The sequence below is a fragment of the Anguilla rostrata genome, chromosome 6 (assembly GCF_018555375.3).
Source record: "Anguilla rostrata isolate EN2019 chromosome 6, ASM1855537v3, whole genome shotgun sequence".
Classification (NCBI taxonomy): Eukaryota; Metazoa; Chordata; class Actinopteri; order Anguilliformes; family Anguillidae; genus Anguilla; species Anguilla rostrata.
The window spans coordinates 56194545-56204569 of NC_057938.1; the positions used below are offsets into that span (position 1 = coordinate 56194545).

The 10025-nt window shown below is 51.1% G+C and overlaps 1 long non-coding RNA gene across 1 annotated transcript in view; it reads left to right on the forward strand.

The window, feature by feature from the left end:
- LOC135257725 (uncharacterized) overlaps nt 1-10025 on the forward strand; it is a 22987-nt gene extending 12962 nt beyond the window's left edge. Inside the window, exons 2-3 of the long non-coding RNA XR_010330718.1 lie at nt 8102-8247; nt 9899-10025. This is a non-coding gene — a long non-coding RNA (uncharacterized LOC135257725). The remainder of the gene's footprint in view (nt 1-8101; nt 8248-9898) is intronic.

The following is a 10025-nucleotide window of genomic DNA, read 5'->3' on the forward strand; positions in this document are numbered from 1 at the left end:
GAGCTGAGCTTCTTCCACCCAAGAAAACCGTCGTCTTAAAGAAGATGAGAAGTAGATCTGTGTGTGAAACGGTCCAGACAGGCGTGTGACGCCCTCGGCTCACCGTGTGAAAGAGCTGAAAGTCTTCCGAGCCCCGCTCCGCCGGAACAGTGGGCAGCAGGGACCACGGAGACCCTTCTGCAGCTGGTAATGGCATCTTTAACCCTGCAAGGACACCCGCCCTGATTTGCAGCCCGCTGCATCCACCGCTGTTATTCAGACAACACAAATGTATGCTCCTATTCTTCTGCTGATTTTGAGACATCACCAATCAAACCAGTTGAAAGTGGAGATTTACTGCGTTTTATTTTATGTGAAAAGCAGTTTTTGTGGTGGAAAAAAAAATGAAAATACAAGAAAAAATGTCAAAAAAAGCAAAAAATGTGGAAATGACTCCAAGGCTAATGGCCGTTATTGACTTGCTTCCAGCTGCGTCCTTGGATCTCGGGGTTCTGAGCTGTTTTGCAGAGACGGAGGCTGAGAGAGTGGGTCCGGCATGCAGCGCTGTGGCTGCGGTCGCTGGCGCGCTTTTGGATCGGTATGCTTGTGCTACATTAGCAGGATATTCTGGACCGTGCGCTGGCACGACCCGGGCCTTTAAATGAGCGGGGAGCGGAGTGGCGGTTGAGTGGCTGTGGACTTGTGTGCCACGCGGGAGGGAACACCGCTGCTGCTCGCTGAAATGCATCAGCGCCTGCAGAAATGCACCCGCGCCTGCAGAAATGCACCCGCGCCTGCAGAAATGCACCAGCGCCTGCAGAAATGCACCCGCGCCTGCAGAAATGCACCAGCGCCTGCAGAAATGCATCAGCGCCTGCAGAAATGCACCAGCGCCTGCAGAAATGCATCAGTGCAGAGACTGCTGAAACACACCAGCGCAAAAGCCTGCAGAAATGAATCCGCGCAAAGCCTGCAGAAATGCTCCAGCAGAAAAACTACAGAAATGCACCAGCAGAAAAACTGCAGAAATGCATCAGCGCAAAGCCTGCAGAAATGCATCAGCGCAAAGCCTGCAGAAATGCACCAGCAGAAAAACTGCAGAAATGCATCAGCGCAAAGCCTGCAGAAATGCATCAGCGCAAAGCCTGCAGAAATGCACCAGTGCAAAGCTGCAGAAATGAACCCACAGATAAAACTGCAGAAATGCACTCGCGGGAAAACTGCCCGAAATGCACCAGCAGGAAAAACTGCAGGAATGCATCCTTGCAAAAAGCCTGTGCTATTCCAGCTTTAAGCTGAACCAGAGAGAAAGAGAGAGAGTGCACGCAGAGCCTGAGAGAGAGAGAGAGAGAGAGAACGCATGCAGAGCCTTCCCCACTCACGCGCTCCTCACAGGGCAAATCTCCTACCAGTGGCCCTGAGCTTTTATAAATAAGTGCACAAATAAATATATAAATTACAGCTGTTTGCTCGGCCTCAGCCATCCATCATAGTCAGGTCCTGACTTGCGGTGGTCTGGAGTTGCACAACCTCTGTGTAAATCTGCTCCTGCCAGCCTCGCTGCCCTCCCCGGCCCCGCCCCGCCCTCCACTGCCAGAAGACTGAACTGCCTCCTTGAAGCACCCAAGTCCATAGTGTTTAAAACCGCCTGTCTCGCAGTGCTCATTTTCATGGGGTTTTGACTGGAATAGCCTCTCCCTATTGGACGACGGGTCTCGTCAACCACTGCTGTGGGTGCAGCTACCTTGCGCTGTCAATCAAGATGTTCCCCTATGGATGGTCAGCGCAGCTGCCTCACTCCCATTGGCCAGTTTGTGTTATACACTGCAATCAGTCCAGATCCTTTTATCTGTATGCAGCCTGGCTTACATTAACAGTTACAACATTTTAGCATGTATCTACAGTTTGTGGAATACACACGTTAGCTCTGAAGGTGTTGATAATTACATAGCTTGTGCGTTTGTGATAATGAGACAGCTTTGGGGGTTAGATTTGGGTCGTACTCAGGCTGGTATCTGGCTCTGGGCAGTCCTGTTTAGCACACAGTAAAGAACAGACAGGTGCAATCATATAGAGTTGCAGACTGCCACCATCAGCTCCCCTAGTGGTGAAGTGTGGTTACTGCGTCTCTTCTGTGTGGGTCGCTGGGCAGAGCCACACGCGGCCCTGTTTGTGGTGCTGAAGATAACAGCTGGAATATGCGAGAGAGACGTGCTTGTTTTACGTTCCGTGTGTGTGTGTGTGTGTGTGTGTGTGTTGGAGCTTCTCCTCTCCCAGCTGTAGCTGCAGTGGCTGCTCTCCCTGCAGGATGTGTTCTGAGGGCTGTGATGCTGCTCAGTGGCAGCGGTTAATGGGGCTCGTCCACCGCGTTTCAGCGGAAGAGCAGCGCGGCTCAGCGGAGCGTCCCGGCTGACCTCTCCCCCCGCGGCCGCTCCTCTCCGCGCGCTCGCTCACACCGAGACGCTTCCGCCAACCGTGAGATAATGGGGGGCCCGGGGTCGGGGGGGCCCGGGGTCGAGGGGCCCGGATCAGCTCACGCAGAGCAGGGTGGCGGGGGCCAGCGCCCAGGCTGCTGGCGTAATTAGTTTACGTTGGCGGGAAGAGGTGAAAGGTCGGCGGCGGGCGGGGCGGAGGGATAATTACTCCACACTCCCGAGGCTGCCGCTCCAGCTCACTCGGTCCTGGCAGCCCGCGGGGAAAAACCCGCTAACAGCCCCCGCCCAAAATTGGAGGCGACGGGAGTCCCTGGGGGGGTTATGACAGCTCCCAAATTTCCACTGATTCCCACCTACCCCCCCCACCCATCCCACCTGCATGACCAGTGCCCCAATGCCCCCCCCCCCCCCCCCAGAAACAGTCTATGCTGCTGAAGTGTGCAGGCCAGGTCCTTATTTACCTCTGTCCTTTCCTATTAGTACAGCCCGTACTGCCCGTGTCATTTCACAGGGATTTATTACAGACAACATGGCCTCCGAAGGGAGCTACTGCAGGTTACTGAGTAACATTCAAACATGATTACATTCTCAGTTTTAAAACTGTCTGTTCTTAACCCTTAGAGTTGTGAAGTCACAAATATGGGATTAGAGTGTTCTTAACTCAACATTCTAATGCTGATGTCACAAGCACTGCTGTTAACTGAAAGCAGTGGAGTTCTAGAACACTGACTTAGAATTTTGAGAAAACATTCTAAAAAAAAATAACCTACTCTTCAAAAGGGTCAAAAACACTTTTAGGGCAGCACGGTTGGTCCACACTGTAGCCTTGAAGTTTCACATCTTTTGCACGTGTTTTATGAGAGATTAAAGCTGCCTAGTTATAATTTTGGGCCAGGATTTAGGTCGTTTTTAATTAAATGTGAAGTACTTCTTGTGCAGAAGCCTGCGTGTGACACGCGCTGTGGCGTGTTGGTATTTATGCGTCTGTCTGACGCAGGAGAGCTGCGTGTGCGCATGTGCAGCGCGGGACTGCGCTGGTCCCCTGTCATTACTGCGCTGCAAACCCTCCATCAGCCCCGCACTGATGTGGCTAACTGCTGCACTGCTCTCAGAGCAAACGCAGGACCAGCTGGGCCCGTGACATCACTGCACACACAATGGAGTAAAACAGACACAGACACATGCACACGCACTCACACACGCGCGCGCACACACACTAACGCATGCATGCACGTGCGAGTAGACGCGCACTAACACAGACACACAAGCACGCATACACACGCACACGCGCACTAACACAGACACGCTCGTGGTAAGATACAGAAAAAACCCTAACGTTGTCCTGTGGAAGCGAACACACCCTCCTACACATTTTCACAGTGATACACAGACACACAGGCAAGCACACATGACATATGCAGTCTTGTTGCTTGGTGCTTATCGAAAGTGCAAGTGTTTATTTTCCAGCAGTAAGGCTTTCCAGCCCTGATTATTGTATGAGCGCTCAATGCAAACAACCTTTGTAAACTCTTACAGGTTTGCATTTACCACAGATTGTTAATGGACTACGTTTTGTGTCGGAAAATAAATAGAACAAAAGATTAATTTACAAATTTGTCACCAGCAGAATTTAACCGTCCAGTTCAGGTTCCTGCTTATATTTTCTTAAGCTTTCTCGTGTTATTTTGGGGAAGTACAAAGGAAGGCCTCTTTACCGTCTGGAGGAACTGTGGTAAACGCTCCCATTTAAAGATATTTGGGTAACTCCTTGTGTTTCCAGCCTCCCACCCTCTGCTGTCCCGGAGTGTGTGTGTTAGCGCGTGAGCGCCTGTGTAACAGCGAGAGGCCGTTCTGCGGTTAAAACCCTGAGCTTTGAGAGCGGGACGGGCCGAGGGTCTGGCTGTGGGTTCGGCTGGAACACACCCGCGAGCGGGGGGCATCACTCCTGCCAGCTCGTCCCTAAAATGTGCCTTTGGAAGCGAGCGTGAGGCCCTTTGGGACAGTCCCACTGCTGTTAGGCCACAGGACAGCCGCTGTGTGCGTTTGTCACGGCCGTGCGTCGCTCCCCCATAATCCCTCCCTCTCTCACCACGTTGGGCTGCGATCGGCGAGCGCGTTCCCTCCTCTTCAGTTTGTGTCTGGACCCCTTGCCCTACAGGTGTTTACCCCTCCGTAGTTACCCTAGCGTCCTCCATAGTTACCATGACACCCTCCTCTCATTTGACTGAATATTTTAAAGCCACTCCTACAAAATAGACTCCCATGCAGCTGTTTGCATGGGCCTGTGTAGCAATGCTGCGTTTGGCTGGAGGGGTCCCGGGCTGCAGTCTGTGTAAATGTGTTCACATGCCAGTCTGCGGACGCTGGAACATCACACCAACAATTTCAAAATGCTGATGTTTTATCTGCAGCTGTAACAGGCCATCAAGTGGAGCCTGTCTGTGCTGCAATATACACACACTCATGCACACGCACATACTCACACGCACACGCACACGCGCACACACTCACACTCACGCACACACGCACACTCACTCACACTCACACACTCGCACACAACACACACACACTCTCACACACACACACACACAGACACACACACACACACACACACTCACACACTCACACACACACACTCACTCGCACGCGCACGCACACGCACGCTCACACTCACGCACACGCACACGCACACTCACTCACACTCGCACACACACACTCACACACACACGCGCACACACACGTGCACACTCACACACACACACACACACACACACAGTGTATAGTAAAGCAGAAAGCAGCTCCACGCTGCTGAGCCGCAGACAGTGCGCACACTCGGGGAGGGAGAGCCGTGGCAGAGCCTCAGAGAGCGTTCCGTTAAACCAGCCGCCAAGACGAAGCCTGGCTTTTTAAACTGCGTTTATCAGGGCGCTGGCCTGCCCTCGCAAAGAACGCGTCTGTTTGGGATGAGAAGCAGCAGCAGTCCATTCTGACAGACTAACGGGTTTTTGTGCCTGTTGTTTACAGATACTTCCTCTGCTTGATTTAATCAGCCTGTTTTAATTTCCAGAATCAGCTCTCATCCAAGCTCAGTATTCTCTTTATTATGACACACGTTTATCAGAATCTGGTGTGTTGCACTATAGAATCACCACAGAAAAGATGGAAAGTACCCACACAGTGCAGTGTAGTAGAGGAGGTTTACCTTATCCCACCTGTGTACTTATCATGCAGCTCCATTTACTCTTGCAGCGTTCGCTGTAAGCAGTCACACAGCCCCACACCACACCAGGGGCCCGGCCCCAAGAAGCCGTTTCTTTAAGGTTATTCCAGTCGCAGATGGAAAGGTAAATCTCCTGGGGCAAAAGCATATTCTTACAGTCCTTTGTACGTTTGTTAACTGACAGTAAAAATGGCCCATATAGACTGCCATACATTTATCATCTATATAATCCTTAAAGCAGGACACCAAGCGTAGGCCTGCCTCCATAAAAATGTGCAGATGTAAAAATGATCAGTGGGTAAAATGGAAACTGCTTCAGAGCTGGTGGATACCAGTCAGTAGTGATGCAGCCAGGATGCAGTTGCGATGGACATGATGTTAGCAGCCATGTAAAAAGAAGCAAGGTAAAAAATAGAGAAGAAGAAAAGTAGAGAGATGTGAGCAGTGGCTGAACCTTTACTGTTTATCTGTGGTAATCGTTAACACGTGAGAACTGCCAACCTCCTAATTAAAAGGTCTGTACCAGTGATAATTAGGGGGACCACACATTCAAGGCCCAAAATACTGAGTTTCTGAGCTTTCTGAGCTGCTCTGTGTGCACTAACATGTCCCCTGCTGGATTAAAGCTGGATAAAAGCTCTCACACCCTTTCTATTACAGCAGCTAGCTGTAGCGGCCTTGCTCACCTAGGCCTCAGTAACACCTGGTGCATCAGCAGTCACACAACTCCAGCTGGTACAGCCTCACTCTGTGGCTATAGGGCATGCGCAGGACAAGTCTGAAAAACTCTCCAGAGGTGAAGCTGATGTACACACAGGCTTTACTGGTCACAGTCTCGGCTGGGCTGGCATCAAGGCTGTATGTAGGCCCAGCCAATGGCTGAGTGGCAGCTTTGTGCCAGCTGCCAATGGAACGGATTAGACAGGACCATCAGCGTCGCACCATGAATTCGCAACACGAGCGGGTGGGTTTGCCGGTGCCAAGAGCTCTGAATAAACAGGCCTGCTGAGGATGTGTGTCTTCTCTCATTATGGGATGGTGGAAACCACGGTAACATCAGCTACAGGAGCTGATACTGTGATGTGTATCGTATGTAACAGCCACTCAGCGTCCCACCGATGCACAGGCTGTTTCTCCGGTCCCTCTTTGGAAGCTTCTGGAAAAAGGTGCTGTCAAATTGCTAAGGGGAAAGTGCAGTGTTCTTTTCTTCTGGAGAGACCGCTGCCTGTAAAGCATCAGAGCCAGACATAAGCCCTGTTTCTGGAGTCACGCTGTGGGTCCTCCGCAGCCTCTATTTTTAACATCCACACCCCCAAACTGGCCAGAGCTCCACCGAGGCTGCTGTGATCTCACTGAGCGTGTGCGAAGGGCGCCATCTACGAAAGCGAGAGAGAGACGCAGGAGAGAGAAGGGGCCCAGAACAAACAGCCATTAACCCTTTGAAGAGTAGGTTTTTTTGGGATGTTTTTTCAAAATTCTAAATCAGCGTTCTAGAACTCCACTGCTTTCAGTCTCCAGCACTGATTGTGACATCAGCATTAGAATGGTCAGCTAAGAACATTCCAATCACACGTTTGTGATGTCACACTTTAAAGGGTTAATATTCTTAATAATAAAAACAATGATAATATAATTTTGGCCCTCAATATTTGCTGAAGGGGGATAAAACCGAACAAGATGAGCAGATTAGTGCAAGCGTCTCCCTCTGTCTTTCAGCACTGCGCTGATGTAGAGTTACTATGGAACACGTACACGTGTGAGTAAATTAAAGTGTTGTCATGGAAATAGAGACAGGTAACACTGGCTTGGATTCAGGCCACATTGGTTCTCCCCTTTGATGTAATTACATAATTACATTCATGCTTTAGTTTTTCCCTCACAAACAGGCACACTTAACACACTACAAAGAAAAAGGACTTGTATTTATTTGTAAGTCATAGTTAACTTGTGTTACCATAGCTACAGAACTGAGTTCATGCACTATGTAGGTCTCCAGGTCTCTCAGTAAGAGTATACAGGAATATTTCAGGGCAGTAAATCACGTTGTTGTTGGACCACTTTGAAAGGCAGTGATTCTGAAGGAAGCAGAGCATAGACATTACCTGAACATCTGTTTTCTTTCTGTTATTCTAATGTCAGGCCAAACTATATTGATTTGGAATGTCCAAGTTAAAAAAAACAACAACATTAATGCAGTGGCAGTGCCCTCGCGTTCCTCTGAGATTAAAATGTTTTATGAAGCGCTGCTGCGGGGACACCCTGCCCTAGCAGTGCCAGCTGAGCTGCGGCTGATTGCTGTTTTTTTTCACTGTGTGAAGAGCTGTGTATGTTTAATCGGACTTGAGGTGTCCCTGTCCGTCCCCCTAACCTTTCCCCAGTTTACCTGGCTCTGTGAATCCCGGTGCCTGAGGCGGGGGGGGCGAGACACATTCACTGCTCACTAATGGGCGGCTCTCTCTCTCTCCAGGAGCTGGCCGCTATTGGCCCCTGACGCGATGATGTCACCACCCCTGGGGACCTCTTCACTACTGCCGCACAGGTCCAGGAGCATAGTGATGATGTCACAGGCTGACTCTCACGCCATTGGCCGTGCCAGCTGGATGGCTCACCCAGGTAAAATACTGTGCATCTATTGCCGTGACAGCGCAATGCCTTGTCTTTTTCATTTGTGGAAGGGAACATTTCTGTCCTGAAATTAATTTCTGTGATTGAAGTGATCCTGTGGCCAATCACTGGAGAGCTGCTTTTATTCTGAAACATTAGCCCGGGGATCCACACTGATGAATGAGCATTTCATTGAGCTGATTCAGAATGAAACCCGCGTTAAATGGGATATTTTAACAGCCATATGAACATGGAAGCACACAGTATCACCTGACTGTAACATCTGATTAAGCGGTGCTGAGACCCTGTGACACATCGTTGTGTTTGGTTCTATGATTTAGTGAGCTGTGCTTTAGTAACAGGCTCTGTCCATTTGTCTTCTGGGCCATTTTGTCCCGTCTCTCCCCTCTTCCTCCCCGACTGCTTTGTTACCGTGGAGATTTCCAGCCGCTCGTTCAGACGCTGTACGTACTGTACTTTTGGTTTGGAAAAAGGGGGTTTCCCTGATACCCCCCCCACCCCGAAAAATAACAAGCTTCAGACAAAGAGCGGGTGCTAATGAAGGCCGGTCCCACAGCCCGTGTTCCAGTGCGGGTTCGAGCTGCATAAAGGGCCCTTTCAGATCCCAGCACAGCCCTGTCACCTCTCCCAGCATGCCTCGCTCTCCCCTGCACCTCTCCCAGCATGCCTCGCTCTCCCCTGCACCTCTCCCAGCATGCCTCGCTCTCCCCTGCACCTCTCCCAGCATGCCTCGCTCTCCCCTGCACCTCTCCCAGCATGCCTCGCTCTCCCCTGCCTGAGATAACATGCAGTACAGGTCCGCTCGGCGGTGCCCTGGGCAGCGCCCCCATGTGTGTAGCTGTGGGATAGCACCTGTTCAGGGTGCCCTTATTCAGTCCCAACAGGACAGGGCCAGAGTGGGGCCACATCCCGAAACTACTGCCCCATCCACCTGGCCTCGAGCCCTCACAGACACGCACGCATGCTCGCGATGCACACATTCACACATTCACACGCACACGCATACTACATGCGCACAGACATGGCACACACAGCTCAGAGGGACAGATACAGCGCTCAGAGCTCAGAGGGACAGATACAGAGCTCAGCGCTCAGAGCGCAGAGGGACAGATACAGAGGGCAGAGGGACAGATGTGAGCGCCGCTGGGTTTTTAAGGTGAGGTCTGGCGGCTCCAGCTGTCCGCCCCGTGCGCTCTGACGCATGGATTCCATCGGAGGCGTAATGAGGGGCCTCGCGCGTCCCCAGGTGAGACCCGCGCGCATTCCGCCTGTCAGGATCCTTTAATGACGGCCAGCGCAGGTAAATTACACACGCTCCCGCCCCGCCCGTTTCCAGCCAGAGTCTTTCCCAGGGCGGATGTGAAAATGAGTGTTTCTGGACCAGCTGATGCAACCCAATGTTATGTTTTAAAACCAAAAGGTGTGTATTAAATTCATAACCCTGCTTCACCGCCAGCCCCACGTTTCCAGCCGTATTGAGCCGTCATCTTTTCCCAACACCGGTGACACTGAGTTAGGAAACTCTGTAAATAGCATTAGATTATATGGTTTTGTCCAGACTTACGCTTCGCAGTGCACTGAGACACGGTACAGTGGTGGGTCCTGTCTGAACATGTGGAAGAGCCTGCATGTGTTTTAGGAAAGGGAGGCCTCTCTATGTACCTGAACAGTGAAGAGGAAAATCTGCTACTGAGGGGAAAAAGGACGATGATCTTGGCACACAGCCCGTGTGGAATAAATCATTTCTAATAAGAGTGTGAGACTTA